Here is a 25,852-nt window from a genome sequence, read left to right as displayed (position 1 = left end):
CACACGGACTTCACTTTAGGGAGTTGTACCTGCCTGTGTCTATGTATTAAAAACCCCGGTCAGACTGGGGCATGCAGTGTGGGCCGAAGACCACCTGCATTTAATCTGACATTACCTCAGCTGTGCTGGGCAATGCAATGGGATTTATTTATGTAATGCCGGTGGCTTCCTGGGACCCACCCATGCTGTCGGTCCACACGGAGTTGTACCTGCCTGTGTCTACTTATAAAGAACCCCAGTCTGACTGAGGCATGCAGTGTGGGCTGAAGCCCACCTGTATTTAATCTGACGTTAGCTCTACTATCCGGGGCACTGCATTGGGACAAACTACAGGAGCAATACAGCGCTAATGAGACGTGCACAGCTACGTTCGCATTGGACTCCGCTGTAGGCACGCGATTGCTGAGGGTTTGTGCAGAGGCCTATGTCCTGGGTGCAGTGAAAGTCCGCTTCCTGCCTAGGATTGCTGAAGCTGTGGGCCGAGGCCTATGTCGTGGGCGCGGTGCAAGTCTGCCATGTTTGGCCGCTCAGATCAATTTTTTGTTCATGTCTTGGGTGTCCTAGGACCCACCTATGCTGTTGGTGCAAACTTAGTTCCCATCGCGGTGTTTGACCTGTCTGGCACAAAGACACTGACTGACTTGGGTAGAGGGCAGAGCGCTGACGGCTTTCCCCTTGCAGTGTGGATTGAGCTATGCGACACCTTGACAGAATGAATACTGTGTGGCACATGGATTCCCCATTGCTATGCCCACGTTTGCAGCTCCTGATGGAGGTGGCACAGGATTGGAGTTCTCATTGCTTCTGTACAGCATTGTGGGCTATCGCCCTGCCCCTTTTAAAGAGGGTCGCTGCCTGGCCGTGCCAACCGTCTGCAGTGTGTGCCTGCGGTTCCTCCTCATGGCAGACACACTTATAAATAGACATAAGGGTGGTGTGGCTATGAGGCCAGCATGTGGCATGAGGGCAGCTGAAGGCTGCGCAGGGACACTTTGGTGTGCGCTGTGGACACTGGGTCATGCGTGGGGGTTGGGCAGCATGTTACCCAGGAGAAGTGGCAGCGGAGTGTCATGCAGTCAGTGATTTTGCTTTGTTGGAGGTAATGTGGTGCTTAGCTAAGGTATGCCTTGCTAATGAGGGCTTTTCAGAAGTAAAAATTGTTGGGAGGGGGGTGGCCCACTCTTGCCGCTATTGTGGCTTAATAGTGGGACCTGTGAACTTGAGATGCAGCCCAACATGTAGCCCCTCGCCTGCCCTATCCGTTTCTGTCGTTCCCATCACTTTCTTGAATTTCCAAGATTTTCACAAATGAAAACCTTAGCGAGCATTGGCGATATACAAAAATGCTCGGGTCGCCCATTGACTTCAATGGGGTTTGTTACTCGTAACGAACCCTCGAGCATCGCGGAAAGTTTGACTCGAGCAACGAGCACCCGAGCATTTTGGTGCTCGCTCATCTCTAATCATTTTCCTATAGATTTTGCCCTGTATGCACTGATCACATGATGCTGACATCACCACAGGTCCTTCAGTCACCACCTTTGTTGAGCTCCGCCCCTACTGATCATGTGATTTTGACATCATCACAGGTCCTTCGGTTGTTGCAATATAGCAAAAGAAGGTCGCATGTTAACATCCCTGCTATTGTCTCTGTTATCTGCCAGAGGGGAGGTATATACATATATATAACACCGAGGTGACCCTGTACATGCGCAGACACTCAGAGTGGATGCCGGCGTGACGGAATTGAGCGCGGAAGCAGTTAATGATCTGGGGCTGCTCCATAAAACACACCAGCAACTGGGCTCTATTGGTTTTTGCGAGGTAACACCTGTTGACTATGCACTGACGTATTTGGGTCCCCTGCTTTGCGGCTCCAATGCATCATTTGTTGCTGGACTTTATAGGGGTCACGGATCCAGCCTCCTTTTGGGAGCTCGCAGCATACACTGAAAGGAGCCTCCCTTACTTTATAAGGTAAGCACAAGTGCTGTTGTGTTTGCGATATTTGGTTCTCCAGTCATCATTGGCGACATCCCCTCTGACCGCTCACTTTCCCCTTTCTTCTCTATCCTGCCCAGACTGCCATAATGACTTCTCCTGGTCGCAATTTGACATTGATATCTATGAGCCCTAAGTTTTCCAGCGTGGCTTTGTTTGCACAACCTTTACATTTTCTCCCCAGATAGTAATAATGCCACCCGTGGTGCCCACACGTACATAGTATCCCTCTTTTTGTGCTCCCGTAGGCCCCATAGAGTAATTGCCATTTTTAGTGCCACAAAACAGTAAGTGTTCACACTCAATATTCCCTCCACTCAGTAATAATGCCTCTCATGTTCTTGGCCCTCACACTGTCAAAATGCCCTCTGAGGTGCCCTCTCAGTAATAATCCCTCCATAGGTCCACTCTCAGTATTAATGCCTTTATAGGTCCACTCTCAGTAATAATGCATTCATAGGCCCCCATTCACTACTACCTAGCCCCCACTCAATATTAATGCCTTTCATAGGTCTGCGCTCTGTAATAATAGACCATAGGTCCACATTATGTAATGCTCCTTATAGGCCAGCGCTCTGTAATATGCCCCTCATGGGCCCCGCTTAGAAATAATGCCCCTCATAAGTCTCAACTATGTAATAATGCTGCTTATAAGGCCTTCTCTGTCCCTTAAACACCCCCACCATGTATTAATGCCCCTCACTGCAGAGGTCGGTTGCGGGAGGAGAGCCACCGACTAGGTAGAGGGAGGTAGAGGGAGTATAATTTTCTCATTGTTTCTCTAGCTTCAGGTAACAGAAAAGCAGTGTCCCGTAGGGTGACCTCGGACACATGGCATATGCTGAGGAGCTGGGAGGGCAAGATGCTGGCTTGTCAGGGCAGCACTTACCACGCTCCCTCCCAGAGGGACGCATGTAGCTAAGGCCAGGGCAGCGCTGGGCCTCTTCCGGACAACCCTAGGATATGGATGTCCAATAGATGGTAGAACAAAGAAAGAGTTTGTCACAGGTGACACCAGCATTACGGTACCCACTGGCATGAACATCGGCGGGAAAATAATTGAGCCACAGACATTGATACAGTACCTCAGGACCCCTGGAACGGCCAGGGCCAGAAATAAACTTTACTTGGCAAACTCCAACAAGACAAGGCACAATATAGAGCAATGACAGTGCAGGAAATTAACACACTTCAATAGTAGTACCTCCACACGGTGATCCAGACTTCAGAACACATATGCGTGAACGATAGACTTAAAGGGGTTGTCTCGCGAAATCAAGTGGGGTTATGCACTTCTGTATGGCCATATTAATGCACTTTGTAATATACATTGTGCATTAAATATGAGCCATACAGAAGTTATTCACTTACCTGCTCTGTTGCTAGCGTCCTCGTCTCCATGGTTCCGTCTAAATTCGCTGGCAGCTTGCTTTTTTAGACGCGCTTGCGCAGTCCGGTCTTCTCTTTTCAGCACGAGCCGCTTCAGTGTGCTCCCCGCTACAGCTCTTCTGCGCATGCGCAGATGAGCTGTCACTGCTCGGGAGCGCGCTGGAGCGGACATTCTGTACCATCCTCTGTTAGAGGAAGGTGCAGAGCCGCCCAGCTGTCCGGAGAAGCCGCCCAGCTGTCCTGCCGTCCTGGTAAGTGATGGGCCGGGGGGGCTGTCGTCGCTGTGCCGGGGGGGGGCTGTCGTCGCTGTGCCGGGGGGGGGCTGTCGCTGTGCCGGGGGGGGGGGCTGTCGCTGTGCTGGGGGGGGGCTGTCGCTGTGCTGGGGGGGGGCTGTCGCTGCGCTGGGGGGGGGCTGTCGCTGCGATGGGGGGGGCTGTCGCTGCGATGGGGGGGGCTGTCGCTGCGATGGGGGGGCTGTCGCTAGGCCGGGGGAACTAGCGCTGGGCCGGGGGGGGGCTGTCGCTAGGCCGGGGGGGGCTGTCGCTAGGCCGGGGGGGGCTGTCGCTAGGCCGGGGGGGGGCTGTCGCTGGGCTGGGGGGGGCTGTCGCTGGGCCGGGGGGGCTGTCGCTGGGCCGGGGGGGGGGGGGGGGCTGTCGCTGTGATGGGGGGGGGGGGGGCGCTGCGCCGGTTACCTTCTGCCTGGCGGTGGGTGACTGGTCGGCCATGTTCGCTCCAGGGGTCCGGTCGGCGGCTGCGGGGCGTCTGGTTGCCATGGAGACACAGCTGGTAGCGTCTCGGCAGCGCGCACGTCGGGCTGCAGCGAGCGAAGGGAAAAGAGCTGGTGGCCATCTTGGCAAAATTTTTATAAGTTGCTGAAACGCTGGAACGGTAAGTAGAAACCAGCTAGAAAAGTCATTTACAGGGGTAATTAGTAATGTTTGCTTAATTAGGGGGACTGGGCAAAAAAAAAAATTCACTGCTTCCTCGAGACATCTCCTTTAAGAATACCTCCACCTGGTGATCCAGACTTCAGAACAGCCGGGTGTGTAAGACAAAATGGGTGTACCTCTACGTAGTGATCTACTAGCTCCGGTCGGCCATGTAGGAAATTATGACGTAAATAGTACCTCTGCACTAGGCCTTGACAGGCGCTCACTCACAGTTGCTCTCACTCTCGCTCTGCTTAGGTGGGGCTCACTCCTTCCTCCTCACATGCACTTCCGAGCTGGGAAAACCTCTCTTCCTCCTCCATGCTTTACTACATGAGGGCTAAAGGTGCCCCCATGTAGCTGGATCTCTTGACTATGACTCCTGAAGACATGGACTCTCTTCCCACTCTACCACTCACTTTTATAACCTCTCTAATACCATGTGACAGGACATCAATTGATACATTTATAGACAGTCTCCAGGCTTTGCAAACACATAGGCCTCCTGTCCACGGGTGATAAGTCACTGCGTTATCCGCAGCGATAATCCAGCCATGAGTAACGCAGTGAACGCTTTCCATAGACTTAACCATGGAAAGAGCAGCCCAACGTCCACGAGCAGAGAATCATAGCGATTCTCCGCTCGCGGGATTCAACCGCGCCATGGCGCGATTTTCTGTGGTCAGCCTATCAGACCTGCCAGTTCTCTCCTCTGCTTCCCCGCGGGGGAATATCGCTAACGATATTACGCCGTGACCATTCATAGGCAGCCTTAACCATTCACTCGCTGCAGCTGTGCAATACATATAACAAAATAAGACAGTTTTGCACAGAGCATCTACATAAGACATACATGCATGGCATTATGGAGGGGGTCAGGAAAGCATGTACTGGGCCACTACAGAAAGAAAATGCAGCCCCTGCACCGGCCCCAGCACTCGACTGGCCCATCGGGAATTTTACTTGTGGGCTCAATGGCCAATCTGCCCCTGTCTGTATAGGTATGTAGAACTTGGAGCCTGACTGAGCCATTAACTCTTAGGCCTTCTGCACAATGCCAATACATAGTACAACAAAAATAGGAATCTTTAGCCCATTTTGTACTGTGTGCCTTTCATTTCATACACAGGCATATGGAGGTTTTTTTTCTCTCAGATTACATATGAAATCTGTTAACAAAAGAAGCATTACGTGCCATAATATGGGGAACAACATGGTGGCATATAGCGGCACCAGACAGGGGCAGAAAGAAAGTCTACAGCTCTGTAATACAGAACTTTAGGGATTCAGAATCCTGCCTATAGGCTCACTGGTTTCAGTGTCTGAGCTGAGCTGGGTGATCCACCTACTAGAGGACAGGTATGTTTGCTGGGCAGTGGACATTGCTGTAATTTTTAGTTTTTTTGCATGCTCCATTTTCAGATGCCACAGTTCTCAAACAATAAGTTATAGCAGCCGCAGTTAGTTACTTAAGACATTTGCTTACCTTCTCATGCCTACTACCGTCGCGTGGGTGAGACACTCCCAGATTTTAGGCGATTTCCAAGCCCCCCCCCCCCCCCCCGCCCTATCCAAATGGAGGTCCCCGATTCCAGCGTTGACAGAAGACACATTCCAAGATTTACTAGAACCTCCTTTATTTGTCTCTCGCTCAGTAAATACCAATGATTCAGCTATATACAGTACATCAGTGCTACCTCACCCCGGCCAGACTGCAAAGGATGGGCAGGAATCCATCTACACATTGTATCCGACACTCATGTACCTTGGCTGATTTCTGGCATATGATCGGGGACTGCCTGTCAATAGCGTCGTACGGGGGTGAGCCCACAAGTTTGCTGTCTGAGATTCTTAGCATCCAAGTTCCTGCTACTCTGGAGATCTGTCTCTTCTGCATCCTCGATGAAGAACATTGGCAACACCATGACAGAGTCTTTCTCTGAGAGGTCCTGTTCCTGGCTAGGAAGGTAGTTGCGCTGCGGTGGATGGACCCGAGGGGCCTTTCCCTGGCGGTGTGGAGAAAACTCACTAACACAACTATACCTTTTAATTATCTGGTCTATAAGGCACGCAAGTGCCCAGACAAATTCTAGAAAGTGTGGGGCTGATTGTGCGGTTCGTCGCTCACTCCTTTCCCTCCACGTTTGCTCTCCTCGGCTATATCAACGCTGCAAAGGGAATTTCGATTATTAACGGATGCTGGAGACGGGTTCAGGGACCTGAACTTCATTCTCTGCTGACTGAGCGAAGTGCTCTGCATGCAGGTACCCCGATGACTTAGCTTTTACTATGAACTGTTCCTTTTATATGCTCCTTTTTTTTCCCTCTTTTTGTTTTTCCCCTTTGTTCTGGATTGTACTGTAATGGCTATACACTGTGATGGCAGGAGGTTTTTGCTTCCCAAATATTTATGTATGACTCTTTTCAATAAAACGAAGTAACGGGAAAAAAGAAAAACGGCTTGTCTCACATTGGGAACTATCACATCGCGTGGCATGCGAAAAGATTGTGGGTACCCACGTCATCAGCTAGCAATGGCAAAGGAAAAGCAGGGATTTAAAAAAAACAAGCAAACTGTATTGCTCATGTCCGATGGCTCGCCATACAGTTCATCTGCATTATAGGAAAGAAGAAGAAAAAAGAGGTACGCGCGGATGGCGGCCGGGCACAGGGTCAGATTCCACTGTGGGCTCCAGTATGCAGAATCCGACCCGGTCGTGTGCAGCCGGTCTTACGCAGAGGCAGCACGTTGACGTGCATTGCCATATCCAATCTCTCGTTTGTGAAATGGATGGAAATAGGGCAAGCCATAAGAATTTTCATGCGGACCATCGGACCATGTGAATAAGCGTCAATATGCAGGTCTTCATAGCAATATAATGGGGCCATGTGCTGGCCATGGATTAGCATGGACAACCTCTAAGGGACTTAGATGCTGAGCCTGTACAGCAATGTGTAATGCAGTCAACTGGACCTAGATACAACTTCCTGCAGCTTCTGACCGCACTGCAAAATCTGTATACTGTGGCCAATGTGAGGACTAGGAGACATAAATCTTTTGTATGATAAAGGCCAGAGGCAGTAATAAACTTAAATTTACTTATGAAATAGTAGCATAACAATGCAAACTTTGTAAGCCACAGTGCTGTAAGGTGTAGAGAGATTTCCCCATAGGGGGACTGTTGTCAAACAGTACAATGGCGCAGTGTTCTACACGGGCCAAGTTGTATTGGTTTTATTTTTACAGGTTTCGAGATAGGTTTTGCTTTGTGTTGTATGTTTATGTAAATTTACATGCATACTATATGGCGTTTCGTTTCCACATTGATTATGATTGCTTCACTGAGACCCTAAAGGCCCATTTACACCTGTAGATGATTGCTTAAACAACAGTCTGAGTGACAGCTTTGAGCAATTATTTTGCGTAAAGTATTAAGTAGCTACTCGGCTACTTAATAGCTTATTAGTGTTCAAATGAAGCCTTCCCTGACTGTAGTTAATAGCTCGAGGGCTCTTATCTGCGCTCAGATCCTTCGTTCTCTATGGGGAAACAATGCTATTAGCACTACCCGCAGAGAACTCCTGATAAGGCTGAATGAAGATTTTTAAGGCCCATTTAGACACACAACGATTATCGCTCAAAAGCCGTCTTTTGAGCGATAATCGTTATATGTAAATGTTCGCCCATCATGCAGTTTTCGTTATGCGATCGCTCATAGTTGTCTTTCAGTGTGCTGAAAGACAACGATGAGCCTTATCAGGGATTCACAGCAGGATACAGCTGTATCCCACTCCCTGATGACAGGCTGGGAATTCCTGATAAGGCTCATTGTCGGGCGCCGGACGGGGGAACAGCTGTATGCAGAAGATAAGCGGAGACACCCCGCTTGTCTTCTGCAGCCTCCGCTGGCAGCGCAAGGTGATCGCTCATCTTGAGCGATCATCTTGCGCTGTAAATGACACAACGATGACCGCTCAAAAGTCGCTTGAGCGACACCTTTTGAGCGATTATCGTTGTGTCTAAATCAGCCTTTAGGTTAGCTTGAATTTAACGATCAGCTAACAGTGCCTGAAAAGCAGCCAATGGTCGCACATTTACACACACAGATTAGCAATTTTTTTTTTAGCGATCATCGGCTGGTGTAAATGGGCCGTAAGACCTTATTCACACAGTCGCAGATATAAAAAAATCATCACCATCTAAAGCCTTGGTTTCCAATGTATTCATTGGGGGGAGAGAGTTTAGCTGCGTCCAACGCTGCAAAAAGAAGACAAGTGCCCCTATTTAAGCATTAATAGTAGTTCCAAGGACTTCGTCTGACCGAGGAATTTCCACGCAGCAGCAGCGTATTTTTCAGCTGCAGCCGCCTGTGTGAATGGATGAGTAAACGTGGTTAAAGCTCGAGATTTGATCGTGGCTCTTCTTCATTCATGCGCTTTTTAGCCACAATCAGCCGAGCGTAAAAACGCGTACGGTTGTGTGAAGGAGGCCTAAGGACTCTGACACACTGGTCATGTGCCTGGGTTGCACCCAAGAAAAATTGATATTCTAAGGGCGGCGTATTATGCGCAATAGAACCCTATTCTCTATGGGTGCCTAATAAACGCTGTACATACATAATTACATTGTGTATGTGTAGCATTTTTTACGCAACATCACTAGGCGACAAAGCGGTATTTAAAACAAACAAGTCATGCGCATTTGAAATGCTTTACGAAGCAATATGCATGCTCACTGCCGGCTCACACAGCAGTGAAAGACTGTGCTATACACGCAGCATTTTATGCCAAAGGCCGGCTGCACACATACGGATTTGCATTGCGGAATCTGGAGCGGGCGTCACACACTCCCTGAGAAGCCAGAACTGAACTTTGACCATACAAAACTTATTTTATCCTGATACCTTTAGGAGGTAAGTCTTGAGGCCCTTTTACATGCAACGATTAACACTCAAAATGCGCTATGCCTGTTGAAAGTGAGCGACTCATTGCTTCTAAGGAGGAGTGTTTAAAGCTATTGATTATTATCATTAGAAATGGACGGGATTTCACTGGTTCGGTGTGTCTCTGGTAGTGTTTACATGATAATTGAAGGGGGGGGGGGTGCATAATTGGATGCAGATTCAGTGAGACAAAAAAACAATGGCCATTATAGGTGTATTCTGAATTGACCTTCTTAAGAAATCTGTAGGTGGTAGGTTTTTAATTCCAGAGAGAAAAACAGTTGTAAATCATGTAGATTGACTACTGGAAGAATAGCCCTGAACCATAGGCACAAGGGTATAAAAAGCTGGATGGAGGACGCGACTAATCTCTCAATGTTCAGAAGGTCTGGATACTACAGCTCAGAAAAAACACTGAAAGCATCACTTTGGGCAGTTTATTCCAACTTTAAAGGTGAGCTTTACTTGTTTCTTCTATATAGTGGCTTAAAGCGAGGTATTCTTTGTAGTGCTGATCATGGCAGCGTGGCTTTATGTGCGGTACTACGAATGGTACAGCAGTATGGATGTCACCTGTATGTCAACTTTTTGATTTTGTTGCCTTTTTTTTTTTACTTTGTCACCTTTTTTTTGACGGACGCAACAAAGCAAACGATAGCTCCTCCTCACAAATCGCTGAACGGCGTAACGGTTGTCCTTTTTCACCAAGCAAAAAAGCGAACTTCCAAATGCCAATTTTTATGTGGGCTAAGAGTCAGCGATGAGTAAAAAATGAATGAATAGCGCACGATAGCTTTACATGTAAACGCAGGCTATCACTCACTTTCAGCGGTTTTGGTGAATTTTGAGCAATAATCCTTGCGTGTAAAAGGGCTATAGAAATTCCCAACTTTCCCTATACCAAGTGAGTGGATTTAACATTATTTGGATTCTAATCTCTTGCAGATTGGTAGTCCCTAGTCCTGAGCTTTGTTCTTCTCTCTTGGCTGCACGGAACTTTAGACGCACCTTAAAGACACACCTCTTCATAGAAGCATACCAAACCTCCTGGATCTACTCCCTTACCCCCACAATATGCCCCCTGCCCATCCCTATGACTTTCCACTTTTGCCTATCATGTACACTTCCCTGCACTACCCTGCTCTATGACGCTCCTATAGGGAGTAGACTCGGTCTCTTGGGTTTCTCTGGCTATACCCCATAATCCTCTGGGGTGCCTACAGTATAGCAACTTAAATGGCGAGAAGCCTGTGGTACTTCCCAAATGGAGAACATGAGATAAGGTAATAGACGGTCCCAGTCCCGACCATCTTTCTCTACTACCCACTTTAGCATTTGCTTCAGGGTCTTATTGAACTTCACCAACCCGTTTGTCTGAGGGTGGTATACCGAGGTTCGTATGTGGTCAATTTTAAAGAGTTGGCACAATTCTTTTGTTACTTTGGACATGAATGGGGTCCCTTGGTCTGTGAGGATTTCCTTGAGAAGACCTATTCTGGAGAACATAAGGGACAACTCTCATGCAATGTTTTTGGAAGTAGGGCTTTTTAAAGGGATTGCCTCAGGGTATCGAGTGGCATAATCTAACACGACCAAAATATATTGATGTCCTCTAGCCGACTTGACTATGGGACCCACTAAATCTATTCCAATTCTTTCAAAGGGAACCTCTATAATCGGGAGAGGCACTTCGGGACTGCGGAAGTGCGACACAGGAGTGGTGATCTGACAGGTGGGGCATGACTCACAGTATTCCTTTATGTCCTTGTATACCCCTGGCAAGAAGAACCTTTGAAGAATTCTATCCTGTGTTTTATCAGTTCCTAAATGTCCTCCTAATACATGATTATGTGCTAAGTCTAGCACCTTGCGCCTATACGGCTTCAGCACGACTTAATTGTTCCACCACTTTCCCGCTTGCTTTTGTTACTCTATACAACAAGTTATTTTTCATGGCAAAATGGGGGAACCGTTGGTCAGAACCCATTTCCTGTAACACACCATTTATCACTACGACATTTTCTTTTGCATTGATAAGCATGGGGTCCCTTAAAGGGGTTGTCCCGAGGCAGCAAGTGGGTCTATACACTTCTGCATGGCCATAATAATGCACTTTGTAATGTACATTGTGCATTAATTATGAGCCATGCAGAAGTTATAAAAAGTTTTATACTTACCTGCTCCGTTGCTGGCGTCCTCGTCTCCATGGTGCCGACTAATTTTCGCCCTCCGATGGCCAAATTAGCCGCGCTTGCGCAGTCCGGGTCTTCTTCTTTTCTGAATGGGGCTCCGTGTAGCTCCGTGTAGCTCCGCCCCGTCACGTGCCGATTCCAGCCAATCAGGAGGCTGGAATCGGCAATGGACCGCACAGAAGCCCTGCGGTCCATGAAGACAGAGGATCCCGGCGGCCATCTTCAGCAGGTGAGTATGAAGACGCCGGACCGCCGGGATTCAGGTAAGCGCTGTGCGGGTGGTTTTTTTAACCCCTGCATCGGGGTTGTCTCGCGCCGAACGGGGGGGGGGGGGGGGGGGGTTTAAAAAAAAAAAAAAAAAACCCGTTTCGGCGCGGGACAACCCCTTTAACTGGGCTGTCCCAAAGTTCCCAGGCGCGTCCTCTAGATCGGACACATCCTGAACCGAAGGGTAGACTTTAGAGATGAGCGAACACCAAAATGTTCGGAGTGTTCGTTATTCGGAACGAACTTCCCGTGATGCTCGAGGGTTCGTTTCGAACAACGAACCCCATTGAAGTCAATGGGCGACCAGAACATTTTTGTATTTCGCCGATGCTCGCTAAGGTTTTCATGTGTGAAAATCTGGGCAATTCAGGAAAGTGATGGGAATGACACAGTGACGGATAGGGCAGGCGAGGGGCTACGTGTTGGGCTGCATCTCAAGTTCACAGGTCCCACTATTAAGCCACAATACCGGCAAGAGTGGGCCCCCCCCCCCTCCCAACAACTTTTACTTCTGAAAAGCCCTCATTAGCATGGCATACCTTTGCTAAGCACCACACTACCTCCAACAAAGCACAATCACTGCCTGCATGACACTCCACTGACACTTCTCCTGGGTTACATGCTGCCCAACCGCCCTCCCTCCCCCCCCACAGCGCACACCAAAGTGTCCCTGGGCAGCCTTCAGCTGCCCTCATGCCACACCACGCTCATGTCTATTTAGAATTGCGTCTGCCATGACGAGGGACCGCAGGCACACACTGCAGAGGTTGGCACGGCTAGGCAGCGACCCTCTTTAAAAGTGGCGGAGCGATAGCCCACAATGCTGTACAGAAGCAATGAGAAATAGAATCCTGTGCCACCGCCATCAGGAGCTGCACACGTGGGCATAGCAATGGGGAACCTATGTGCCACACACTATTCATTCTGTCAAGGTGTCTGCATGCCCCAGTCAGACCGGGCTTTTTAATTCATAGACACAGGCAGGTACAACTCCCTATTGTGAAGTCCCTGTCGACCCACAGCATGGGTGGCTCCCTGGAACCCACCGGCGGTACACAGAAATATCCCATTGCATTGCCCAACACAGCTGAGGTAGTAATGTCGTGCTTAATGCAGGTGGGCTTCGGCCCACACTGCATGCCCCAGTCTGACTGGGGTTCTTTATAAGTGTACAGATGTAGTAAAAACTCCGTGTGCACCTACAGCATGGGTGGGTGCCAGGAAGCCACCGGCGGTACATAGAAATATCCCATTGCATTGCCCAACACAGCTGAGGTAGTAATGTTGTGCTTAACCCTTTCCAATCCAATTTGTATATGGTTTTCCTAGGGGGCTTACTCTTTTTCTGCTGTTATACAACGGCGCTATATGCTGGCTAAAGCCAGTACTGCATGAGCTGACACGTAGGATAGGCTCCGACAGCAGAGAGGCTGGCAATATACAGTAAGAGAACCCCGACGGACGTCTACCAACAACGGAGCTGTACAGCCTTAAACCCTAATGTCTTCACAGGTCACACAGTGGACTGGAAAGGGTTAATGCAGGTGGGTTTCGGCCCACACTGCATGCCCCAGTCAGACTGGGGTTCTTTACAAGTGGACACATGTAGGTTAAACTCCCTGTGGACCCACTGCCTGGGTGGGTGCCAGGAAGCCACCGGCGGTACATAGAAATATCCCATTGCATTGCCCAACACAGCTGAGGTAGTAATGTCGTGCGTAATACAGGTGGGCTTCGGCCCACACTGCATGCCCCAGTCAGACGGGTTCTTTAGAAGTGTACAGATGTATTAAAAACTCAGTGTGCACCTACAGCATGGGTGGCTCCCTGGAACCCACCGGCGGTACATAAAAATATCCCATTGCATTGCCCAACACAGCTGAGGTAACGTCAGCTGTAATGCAGGTGGCCTAAAAATTAATTTGATTACACTGTAGGCGAGGGCCCACAAAAATTGCTGTATCAACAGTACTAATGTACATCCCAAAAATTGGCCATGGCCAGCCAAGAGGGCAGGTGAAACCCATTAATCGCTTTGGTTAATGTGGCTTAAGTGGTAACTAGGCCTGGAGGCAGCCCAGTGTAACGAAAAATTGGTTCAAGTTAAAGTTCCAACGCTTTTAAGCGCATTGAAACTTATAAAAATTGTTCTGAAAAATTATTTGAGTGAGCCTTGTGGCCCTAAGAAAAATTGCCCGTTCAGCGTGATTACGTGAGGTTTCAGGAGGAGGAGCAGGAGGAGGAGGAGGAGGAATATTAGACACAGATTGATGAAGCAGAAATGTCCCCGTTTTGGATGGTGAGAGAGAACGTAGCTTCCATCCGCGGGTGCAGCCTACGTATTGCTTACGTATCGCTGCTGTCCGCTGGTGGAGAACAGAAGTCTGGGGAAATCCAGCCTTTGTTCATCTTGATGAGTGTTAGCCTGTCGGCACTGTCGGTTGACAAGCGGCTATGCTTATCTGTGATGATTCCCCCAGCCGCACTAAACACCCTCTCCGACAACACGCTAGCCGCAGGACAAGCAAGCACCTCCAGGGCATACAGCGCTAGTTCAGGCCACATGTCCAGCTTCGACACCCAGTAGTTGTAGGGGGCAGAGGCGTCACCAAGGATGGTCGTGCGATCCGCTACGTACTCCCTCACCATCCTTTTACAGTGCTCCCGCCGACTCAGCCGTGACTGGGGAGCGGTGACACAGTCTTGGTTGGGAGACATAAAGCTGGCCAGGCCCTTAAAGAGTGTTGCACTGCCTGGGATGTACATGCTGCTCGATCTACGCACATCCCCTGCTACCTTGCCCTCGGTACTGCACCTTCTGCCACTAGCGCTGTCGGCTGGGAATTTTACCATCAGCTTGTCCGCAAGGGTCCTGTGGTATAGCAACACTCTCGAACCCCTTTCCTCTTCGGGAATCAGAGTGGGCAGGTTCTCCTTATACCGTGGATCGAGCAGTATGTACACCCAGTAATCCGTAGTGGCCAGAATGCGTGCAACGCGAGGGTCACGAGAAAGGCATCCTAACATGAAGTCAGCCATGTGTGCCAGGGTACCTGTACGCAACACATGGCTGTCTTCACTAGGAAGATCACTTTCAGGATCCTCCTCCTCCTCCTCCTCAGGCCATACACGCTGAAAGGATGACAGGCAATCAGCCGGTGTACCGTCAGCAGCGGCCCAAGCTGTCTCTTCCCCCTCCTCCTCATCCTCCTCATGCTCCTCCTCCTCCTCCTGTACGCGCTGAGAAATAGACAGGAGGGTGCCCTGACTATCCAGCGGCATACTGTCTTCCCCCGCCCCCGTTTCCGAGCGCAAAGCAGCTGCCTTTATGGTTTGCAGGGAATTTCTCAAGATGCATAGCAGAGGAATGGTGACGCTAATGATTGTAGCATCGCCGCTCACCACCTGGGTAGACTCCTCAAAATTACCAAGGACATGGCAGATGTCTGCCAACCAGGCCCACTCTTCTGAAAGGAATTGAGGAGGCTGACTCCCACTGCGCCGCCCATGTTGGAGTTGGTATTCGACTATAGCTCTACGTTGTTCATAGAGCCTGGCCAACATGTGGAGCGTAGAGTTCCACCGTGTGGGCACGTCGCACAGCAGTCGGTGCACTGGCAGCTTAAAGTGATGTTGCAGGGTGCGCAGGGTGGCAGCGTCCGTGTGGGACTTGCGGAAATGTGCGCAGAGCCGGCGCGCCTTTACGAGCAGGTCTGACAAGCGTGGGTAGCTTTTCAGAAACCGCTGAACCACCAAATTAAAGACGTGGGCCAGGCATGGCACGTGCGTGAGGCTGCCAAGCTGCAGAGCCGCCACCAGGTTACGCCCGTTGTCACACACGACCATGCCCGGTTGGAGGCTCAGCGGCGCAAGCCAGCGGTCGGTCTGCTCTGTCAGACCCTGCAGCAGTTCGTGGGCCGTGTGCCTCTTATCGCCTAAGCTGAGTAGTTTCAGCACGGCCTGCTGACGCTTGCCCACCGCTGTGCTGCCACACCGCGCGACACCGACTGCTGGCGACATGCTGCTGCTAACACATCTTGATTGCGAGACAGAGGAGGAGGAGGAGGAGGAGGAGGGTGCTTTAGTGGAGGAAGCATACACCTCCGCAGATACCAGCACCGAGCTGGGGCCCGCAATTCTGGGGGTGGGTAGGACGTGAGCGGTCCCAGGCTCTGACTCTGTCCCAGCCTCCACTAAATTCACCCAATGTGCCGTCAGGGAGATGTAGTGGCCCTGCCCGCCTGTGCTTGTCCACATGTCCGTAGTTAAGTGGACCGTGGCAGTAACCGCGTTGGTGAGGGCACGCACAATGTTGCGGGAGACGTGGTCGTGCAGGGCTGGGACGGCACATCGGGAAAAGTAGTGGCGACTGGGAACTGAGTAGCGCGGGGCCGCCGCCTCCATGATACTTTTGAAGGACTCAGTTTCCACAACCCTATACGGCAGCATCTCAAGGCTGATGAATTTTGCTATGCGGACGGTTAACGTTTGAGCGTGCGGGTGCGTGGCGGCGTACTTGCGCTTGCGCTCGAACACTTGCGCAAGCGACGGCTGAACGGTGCGCTGAACTACACTGCTGGATGGGGCCGAGGACAGCGGAGATGAGGGTGTGGGTGCAGGCCATGAGGCGGTAGTGCCTGTGTCCTGAGAGGGGGGTTGCATCTCAGTGGCAGGTTGGGGCACAGGGGGAGAGGCAGGGGTGCAAACCGGAGGCGGTGAACGGCCTTCGTCCCACCTTGTGGGGTGCTTGGCCATCATATGTCTGCGCATGGTGGTGGTGGTGAGGCTGTTGGTGTTGGCTCCCCGGCTGAGCTTTGCGCAACAAAGGTTGCACACCACTGTTCGTCGGTCGTCAGGCGTCTCTGTGAAAAACTGCCAGACCTTAGAGCACCTCGGCCTCTGCAGGGTGGCATGGCGCGAGGGGGCGCTTTGGGAAACACTTGGTGGATTATTCGGTCTGGCCCTGCCTCTACCCCTGGCCCTGGCCACCGCACTGCCTCTTGCAACCTGCCCTGCTGATGCCCTTGACTCCCCCTCTGAAGACCTGTCCTCCTGAGTAAGCGTTGCACACCAGGTGGGGTCAGTCACCTCATCGTCCTGCTGCTCTTCCTCCGAATCCTCTGTGCGCTGCTCCCTTGGACTTACTGCCCTTACTACTACCTCACTGCAAGACAACTGTGTCTGATCGTCATCGTCCTCCTCACCCACAGAAAGTTGTTGAGACAGTTGGCGGAAGTCCCCAGCCTCTTCCCTCGGACCCCGGGAACTTTCGAATGGTTGGGCATCAGTGACGATAAACTCCTCTGGTGGGAGAGGAACCGCTGCTGCCCAATCTAAGCAGGGGCCCGAGAACAGTTCCTGGGAGTGTTCCGGCTCCTGAGCAGGTGTCATTGTAGTGGAGTGAGGAGGCTGGGAGGAAGGAGGAGCAGCAGACAGAGGATTCGGATTTGCAGCAGTGGACGGCGCAGAACTGCGTGTTGACGATAGGTTGCTCGAAGCACTTTCTGCCATCCAGGACAGGACCTGCTCACACTGCTCATTTTCTAATAACCGTCTCCCGCGTGGACCCATTAATTTGGCGATGAATGTGGGGACGCCAGAAACGTGCCTCTCTCCTAATCGCGCAGCAGTCGGCTGCGACACACCGGGATCAGGAGCTCGGCCTGTGCCCACACCCTGACTTGGCCCTCCGCGTCCTCGGCCGCGTCCACGTCCTCTAGGCCTACCCCTACCCCTCAGCATGCTGTATTACCAGTGATTTGATTTCACAGGCAGGAAATAAATTGGCGCAAGACTGCAGGCCAAATATAATTTTTTCCCTTTTTGGAAAACGAAAGGCCCCACTGCCTCTAGTGAATGAATAATCTAAGTTTAATAACTGTGCTGTGTCCCTGCTAATGTGTCACAGAACGTGAGGGTAGCAGAGTTATTATAACTCTGGCAGAGCAGGTATTTTTTTTCCCAATTAAGGAAAGCAAATGGCGAAGCCAGCAGTAAAGCGTAGCTGGGTGCGTATGATTTAGCAATGTTTTTCACGCAGCTCACACGTGTCCACCGCCCGTAAGGACGGACAGAGGCTGGACAAATAGATTTGTTTTCACTTGTTTTTCCACCAAAAGGCAGCACTGCGTATATTCAATGAACATGAGAAGTTTAATAACTGTGCTGTGTCCCTGCTAATGTGTCACAGAACGTGAGGGTAGCAGAGTTATTATAACTCTGGCAGAGCAGGTATTTTTTTTCCCAATTAAGGAAAGCAAATGGCGAAGCCAGCAGTAAAGCGTAGCTGGGTGCGTATGATTTAGCAATGTTTTTCACGCAGCTCACACGTGTCCACCGCCCGTAAGGACGGACAGAGGCTGGACAAATAGATTTGTTTTCACTTGTTTTTCCACCAAAAGGCAGCACTGCGTATATTCTATGAATAATAACTGTGTTGTGGCCCTGCCTATACAATTCTTTCCCTGCAGTATCAATGGAGGGTGGAATGCTCTGCAGAGGCGATTTTGAGAAGCCCCAAAAAAATGCAGCACAGCTAACAGCAGCCTGGACAGTACTGCACACGGATAAATATGGCCCTAGAAAGGACCGTTGAGGTTCTTGAAGGCTACACTCACTCCTAACACTCTCCCTGCCTATGCAGCACTTCTGTCCCTAATGCCAGGTGCAACGCTCTGCAGAGCCGATTTTGAGAAAAAAAAAATGCCACTGCTAACAGCAGCCAACACACAGCTATCAGTGGCCCTAATAAGGACCTTTGGGGGGTCTTGAAGCCTACACTAACTACCAATTCTTTCCCTACAGCAGCTCCGGTATAAACAGCACTGTCCCTCATCTAACTCACCAGGCATCTGAGGCGAGCCGCGGGAGGGGCCGACTTTTATATTAGGCGAACACCTGATCTCGCCAGCCACTCACAGCAGGGGGGTGGTATAGGGCTTAAACGTTGCAGGGGGAAGTTGTAATGCCTTCCCTGTCTTTCAATTGGCCAGAAAAGCGCGCTAACGTCTCAGGGAAGGAAGTGAAAGTAACCAGAACACCGCATGGTGTTCGTTACGAATAACGAACATCCCGAACACCCTAATATTCGCACGAATATCAAGCTCGGACGAACGCGTTCGCTCATCTCTAGTAGACTTCCTCTTCAGCATCATCTTCAGCTAAGACCTGGAAAGGAAAAGTTACATCCTCTGATTCAACGTCCACATTTACCCCGCTATCCTGTGGAGGTGTAAGGTCAGCTGGGTTTGCGTCAGTCTCTTTAGAACATGTTTGTCATTTTCTCCCACACGGATCTCAGTGCTGTAGAGTTGGCTGCTTACTTCAAAAAGAAAATTGATGACATTCGTCAGGAAATAACTTCCCAATCCCAGACTAGCCCTGACCATAGTCTTGTCAGCACTGCATCTAGCTCCTGCTCACTGTCTGTACTCAGACCAGCGACAGAGGAAGAAGTCTCCAAATTGCTCTTCTCTGCTCGCCCCACCAACTGCGCTAGCGACCCCCTCCCCTCACACCTCCTCTGATCCCTCTCCCCAGTGGTCATCTCCCTCAGCAAGCCTGACTCGCGCCTTAAACATGCTTCATCCGGCGGTGCTCTATATGTGCTGAACAGCTGTGGAGAAAAATCGAAAACATCTGCAGACTTCCTCTATTACAAATTCATGCTCCGAATCTACAACCTAGCCCTCCACCATGCAAAAGAAGTCTACTTCACCTCCTCACTATCTCACAACCCTAAACGTCTCTTTGATACTTTCACTCTCTTCTCAGCCCTAAACTGTAGCCCCCCGTGACAGATCTCAGTGCTAAAGAGCTGGCTGCGTACTTCAAAAAGAAAATCAATTACACCCGTCAGGAACAAACCTCCCAATCCCTGACCCTAGTCTTGTCAGGACCTGGGTGGTCCTGATCACTCTTTTTACTCAGACCAATGACAGAGGAAGAAATCTCCAGGTTGCTTTCCTCTGCTTGCCCTACCACCTGCACTCCCTCACACCTCCTCCGGTCACTCTCCCATCTCACCACTATATTCAACCTCTCTCTGACCTCTGGCATCTTTCCCTCTTCTTTCAAACACGCCATCATATCCCCACTGCTAAAGAAGTCTACTCTGGACTCGACTGATGCTGCCAACTACCGACCCATCTCTAATCTCCCCTTCATCTCCAAACTACTAGAACACCTGGTTTACTCCCGCCTTGTAAGCTATCTATCAGAGCACTCTCTCCTAGACCCCCTACAGTCTGGCTTCCGACCTCAACACTCGACAGAAACTGCTGTTACAAGGGTATCTAATGACCTACTGACAGCCAAATCGAGCAGCGATTACTCCCTACTGATCCTCATTGACCTTTCCGCAGGATTTGACACTGTTAACCACAAACTCCTCCTCAGTATGCTACGCTCCATTGGCCTTAAGGACACTACTATCTCCTGGTTCTCCTCCTACCTATCTGACCGCTCTTTTAGCGTCTCCTTTGCTGGCTCTACCTTCCCTCCTCTTCCCCTTGCTGTTGGGGTCCCCCAGGGCTCGGTCCTTGGTCCCCTCCTTTTCTCCATCTACGCAGCCCCTATTGGACAAACCATCAGGAGATTTGGCCTCCAATACCATCTGTTTGCTGACGACACCCAGCTATACACCTCTTCCCGTGACATCTCTGCACCTTTCCTCCAAAACATCACCGACTGTCTGTCCGCTGTCTCTAACACTATGTCCTCTCTCTACCTAAAACTAAACCTCTCTAAAACTGACTTACTGGTATTTCCGCTCTCCACTAAATGACCTCATCCTGACATCTCCATCTCAGTGTGTGGCACCACCTTAACTCCTAGACAACATGCCCGCTGCCTTGGGGTCATATTCGACTCTGATCTATCATTTACCCCCTACATCCAATCTCTCGCCCGAACATGTCAGCTGCATCTCAAGAATCCGCTCTTTTCTCACTGTGGACACGCTAAAAACGCTTACTGTTGCCCTCATCCGCTCTCTGTTCGTTTATTGCAACTTGTTGCAGATCGGCCTTCCCTGCACCAGACTATACTCTCTCCAATCCATCCTAAATGCAGTAGCCAGGCTTATCTTTCTGTCCAGCCGCTACTCGGACGCCTCTTCCCTGTGCCGGTCACTGCACTGGCTGCCCGTTAAATACAGAATTCAATTTAAACTTGCTACCTTCATCCACAAAGCCCTCCACAGCAGTGCCCCCCTATATTTCCTCCCTCATCTTAATCCATCACCCATCTCGGGCTCTTCGCTCTGTTAACAAAACCCGACTGAGCGCCCCTTTAATTCGAACTTCTCATTCCCGCCTCCAAGACTTCTCCAGAGCAGCACCAGTCCTCTGGAACGCACTACCAAAGGCTACCTGAGCAATCCAGGACTCACAAAACTTAAGGCATGCTTTAAAAATGCACCTTTTCAGGGAGGCATACCGCATTCCCTATACAAATCCCTCTGTACTCTGCCTGATAACATGCTCCCTGACCTACTGACTGCAATCCCTGCTAGCCATCATAAACCGCTCCTGCAGTCATACCGTTTCTGCCATCACAAGACCAAATGTCTGACCATTGTCTGTGTATAGAATCCCTCGCTGTCCACCTCGCCATACCATGCACATCTCCAGCCCTTTACCTTCTGTATCACTCCATTACTTGTAGTATGTAAGCTCATTACAGTGTATACATACCACACTCATGTGCTTACTCAGTATGAACCCTTCTGCTATCAGGCTGGCATGCACTAAGGTGACCAGGCTACCCGAGTCCAGTAGAGCCTCCACAGAATAGTGGTTTACAATTTTGCGACACAGTTGTGGCTCAGTCTCTGTGAGGCATTGCAAACAGGCCTTGTGAACAAGGACCGGTGCCAATCACCGTCTCACTCCATAGGCTCATTGGTCACAGGGCACTGAGCCAACACATGACCGAGCTCCTGGCATCTCCAGCACCTCAAAGGCCCTGGTTTCTTTGGCTTAGAAAACTGGCTGAGGCTATCGGCTTTTAAACTCCAATGGTGCCCTTTCTGGTGGGCTGACCTCCTTCCCGCCATGCCACAGCTTTCCTCTGGAATCTAGTGGTCTCTTACCCCGTGCTGGTCTGGAACTTGTAGCGGGGGTCTGGACGGAATGGACGTCCTGGAGGTAGTTCTCTGTTGCAGTGTAGTGGTCGATCAGGTCTACCAGCTGGTTAGCGTCCTTGGGTTCTCCATGGCTGACCCAGCGTTGCAGATCTGCCCGCAGGGCATGAGTATAATGATCAACCACGACCTTATCGACCATCTAGGAGGGTGTGCAGACTTCTGGTTCCAGCCATTTCTTTATCAGATGGTACAGGTCAAACATTTGCGACCTGGCGGATTGGTCAGACCTGTAGCTCCAATTATGCACTCTCAGAGCCCGGACCGCCGTCGTAACACCCAGACGAGCCACGATCGCTGCTTTTAGCCTGGCATAGTAGTTTACCTCATGAGCACTGAGGTCGTGGTATGCCTTCTGTGAGGAAAGGTGCTAGAACCTTGACCCACTCAGCCTTGGGGAGGTTCTCTCATTCTGCGGTTCTCTCAAACACAGTCCGATAGGCCTCAATATCGTTATCAGGCATCATCTGCTGTAGAAATTTTTGTACAGTGTCTCTGGTCCTGGCTGTGGTCGGAGCTCTTTCCCTCCTTAAGGCGGGATGTTTTGAGAGGGTATCCGTTAACCGATCCATCCTTGCTAACAGCTCCCCCGTAGCTGGGGTTGGTGCTTGCATTGTGATCGCAGGCTTTACCCAGGACATCTGTCAGGTGTCGTGCCATTGCCCTTAGCGGTCAGGATTGTTGCCTGCATCCTCCACCATATGTAACAGTCCTTCAGGGGGTGGGGGCGGCACAAACACTCTGGACTAGACAGTTCATAAACGTATGTCAGTTTATTTCAGAAAGCAAAATAGAAGTCCATTTCAACTAAATAAATGAAAAAGTGCACCACGCAGGGTGCTCAGGTTCAGGCTGGAGGATTTTGCTCTCTCCTCAGCTTGTCAGGCACTGACTACCTGAGAGCTGCAGTCTTTTATGCCCCCATTAACGGGGTCAGTGCCTACAGCTGAGCCTCCTAAGAACCAGGGTGAAGTTGTGGACTGGACAGTCACCCTGTCCAGACTAAAAGCCTGGGAGGGAGGTATACTCCATCCACAACCTCACCGTTTAACTGCCTACACATATTATCACATTGCTGTGTTCCCCTTTGCTCTACCTCCTGCCCTTGTACCTTCTGTATCACCCCCATCCAAATAATTAAATACCACATGTAACTCTTACAATTTCTGTAAGTTTTGTTTTGTTTGTGTTCCCCATGTGCCTCGAAAGCGCTGCAGAATAACTTGGCGCTATATAAATAAAGATTATTATATTATAATGAACTGTGGTACAGGGAACAGAGGCGAGTTCTCAGGACTGTCCTATTAATTGTTTTGTAGCATGTATGACTGCTTTTTGAATGTCTCCCCATGCATTGTAAATGTTTAATCATGAATTGTGTCTTGTCCCAGATTTATCTTGCTACAACAATCTCCTGTTTTGGACAAACACTTCCTCCAAAGACCTTGTGGACAGAAGAATCAATGTCCGAAGAAATAAATATGACAACAATGCCAGAATTTAAAGAAGCATGTTGGCCAGCAAGGATGATATGGGAGCGGATTAACCATGCGTATACATCAGATTCTCCCCCACGACACTGGAGGTATCAAAAAGGGGACTATGGCATTCAAAATTGGACTTTTTCATCCCAGACTGAAAGTTATACTGTGGCCTGGGATCCTTTTCTCTCGTACTGGAAGGTGAAAACTCCATTTGGACCATCCTTATTTTTGATTGGACCCCTGTTTATTAGCAAACCAGGAAACCGGTTCCAAGTATCACCACAATTTTCAGTGTCTATATCAGAGACGGATGTCCTAATGCCTGCCTTACCTCTAAAGGTGAAGAATAAAATGCAAACAATTACTTGTTTTGTTATGGAAGGAGGAAATGGCAACATTATGACTTAATATATCAATCCATGTAACAAAGAGGCTCTTAGGAGTAACCAAAAAAATGGTACCCGCTGTGCAGGACCACCCGAGTACTGTGTTTTATGTTGGCATTTCCTGTCCTACATGCAGTAAACTTTTAACCTTTTCTTCCATTATTAGCCTCCATTTTTAGAGGTTTCACAAACATAGGATTTCTTAGAAAAACACAGTTTTTTTGTGTGGCTTTTTTACATGTATTTTTGGTGGCAAAAAAACACTGACCAGTTTTTAGCTGTAGGTTAATGAGGAAATATGAAAAGCACTTGGGGGATGTTCACACAGCGGACTTTGCCAAGGAATTTTCCATGGCGAATATCACCTCTAAGGGTGACTACCCACTACAGCTTTTTTTTTACTGCGAAATTCGCAGCGTTTTTTTTTCTGCAGGGGTCTATGGGACTTGTAATGTTAAATTGCGATTTTGCGGTAAATTGTGATTTTTGCGCGATCACGATTTTAACATTACAAGTCCCATAGACCCCTGCAGAAAAAAAAACGCTGCAAATTTTGCACTGAGAAAAATCTGTTGTGGGTAGTCACCCTAAAAACTCTGCCATTCTGCTGCTGTTTGATGCTGGTCTGCATGCAGGGCAAAATCCATGTGCGGAATTCCGATGCAAAAACTAAAAAGAAGTGACATGTCTTTTCAGTTTTCACATAACTTCTGCATCAGAAATCCACACGTGGAAACAATGCGCTGAATAAGAGATGTGACGTCACTTCTTTTTAGTTTCCATGTCGGAATTAGAAGTGGAATTCGCCAGCGAAAATTCTGCAGCGATTCCGCCATGTGAATATACCCTTTGTTATGTGGCGCGGCGCTCTGTGCATACAGAAGTAGCCTGGATTCATATCGTTTTCCAGGGTTTCCAAGGTGATACATTGGCATTTTTAACATGTTTTTTGTAAAAAAAAAAAAAAAAAAAAAAAAATGTTGTGGCTAAATGTTTTGAAAAGTGTAAAAAAACAACACGATTTGTAGGTTTGGTATTTTTAGGTTTGTTGCCCCCACCCGTGCCTCACAAATGCAGCATGATATTTTTCCCATAGAATTCTTTATATGGCATCAAAAAGGCCAGAAAAAAAACGTATCATACAAATGTAACAAAAAAAAACACCTAAAAACACTTGTAGTAAACGCCATGAAAAACACTGCAAAAATTAGTATGTGCGAAGAAGACCTTAATTAAGCATTTGAACAGCAGATACTTCTGGCATGCTACAGTGCTGAGACCTCACCATGTTGTACCGGGGGAGCTCACGATGCTGGGACCTTCACCTACAGAACATTCTTGGGATATGCCATACATGTTTGAAATCTGCCCCCCCCCCCCCCTCCTTTCATGAATTTCGGGGGTCACCACCCTCAGATTCCTCTAAATATCTGAAGGCCCACTTACACACAACGACTATCGCTCAAAATGAGCAAAAGTGAGCGACAATCGTTCAGTATGAAAAACAAAACGCTCACTTGTCATATAGAGGATCAGAAGTGTTTCCCATTGATTTCAATGGGAAACCTTACAACACACTTACATGCACATCGCATGGCATGCAATGTATTTAAGGTTCCATTGAAAGCAACATACAAATCTTACATGTGTTTCTCAGCCACGTCAAACTGGGCCTGAGGCCGCATGCATACAGACAGGTTGGATTACGCGGCGCCCGATTACCTGCTTTTTTTTTCTCTTTCATTTGTACTGCGGATGGTCCGCACAACTTGCCGTTGGGCATATGTAGTACAGATTTAAAAAAAAACCTCTTGCTTTTCCAGCGTCATCATTTAGCAAATGTCAATTGTGGAATGGCTGCGGATTGGATGGCTTCCATTGACTTCAATGGAAGACGTCTGCGAGGAATCCGCATACAAATGGAGCATGTTATGATTTTTCATCCAGGAGCGGAAACCACAATTGGTTTCCGCTCGTGTGCATTTAAAAAAAAAATCACCTTTCCATAGCATTCTATGGGCGATATTTGCTGTGGAATCCGGAGGCGGACACCCACTCTGGATTCTGCAATGAAAAGCCGCCTGTGTACTGATTGCCTTAGACTTACAGGTAATAAG

General features: G+C 49.3%; 1 long non-coding RNA gene across 1 annotated transcript; it reads left to right on the top strand.

The window, feature by feature from the left end:
* Nucleotides 1-1,603: 1,603 nt before the first annotated feature.
* LOC136577477 (uncharacterized) lies at nucleotides 1,604-23,894 on the top strand. The gene is made up of 3 exons (XR_010786482.1): nucleotides 1,604-1,977; nucleotides 10,926-10,994; nucleotides 23,257-23,894. It is a non-coding gene; the product is annotated as an uncharacterized lncRNA (long non-coding RNA).
* The last annotated feature ends 1,958 nt before the right edge of the window (nucleotides 23,895-25,852 follow it).

This window comes from Eleutherodactylus coqui, chromosome 8 (assembly GCF_035609145.1).
Source record: "Eleutherodactylus coqui strain aEleCoq1 chromosome 8, aEleCoq1.hap1, whole genome shotgun sequence".
NCBI classification, from domain to species: domain Eukaryota; kingdom Metazoa; phylum Chordata; class Amphibia; order Anura; family Eleutherodactylidae; genus Eleutherodactylus; species Eleutherodactylus coqui.
Note: the sequence above shows the minus strand (reverse complement) of the source record. Positions and strands in the feature narration are given on the sequence as shown.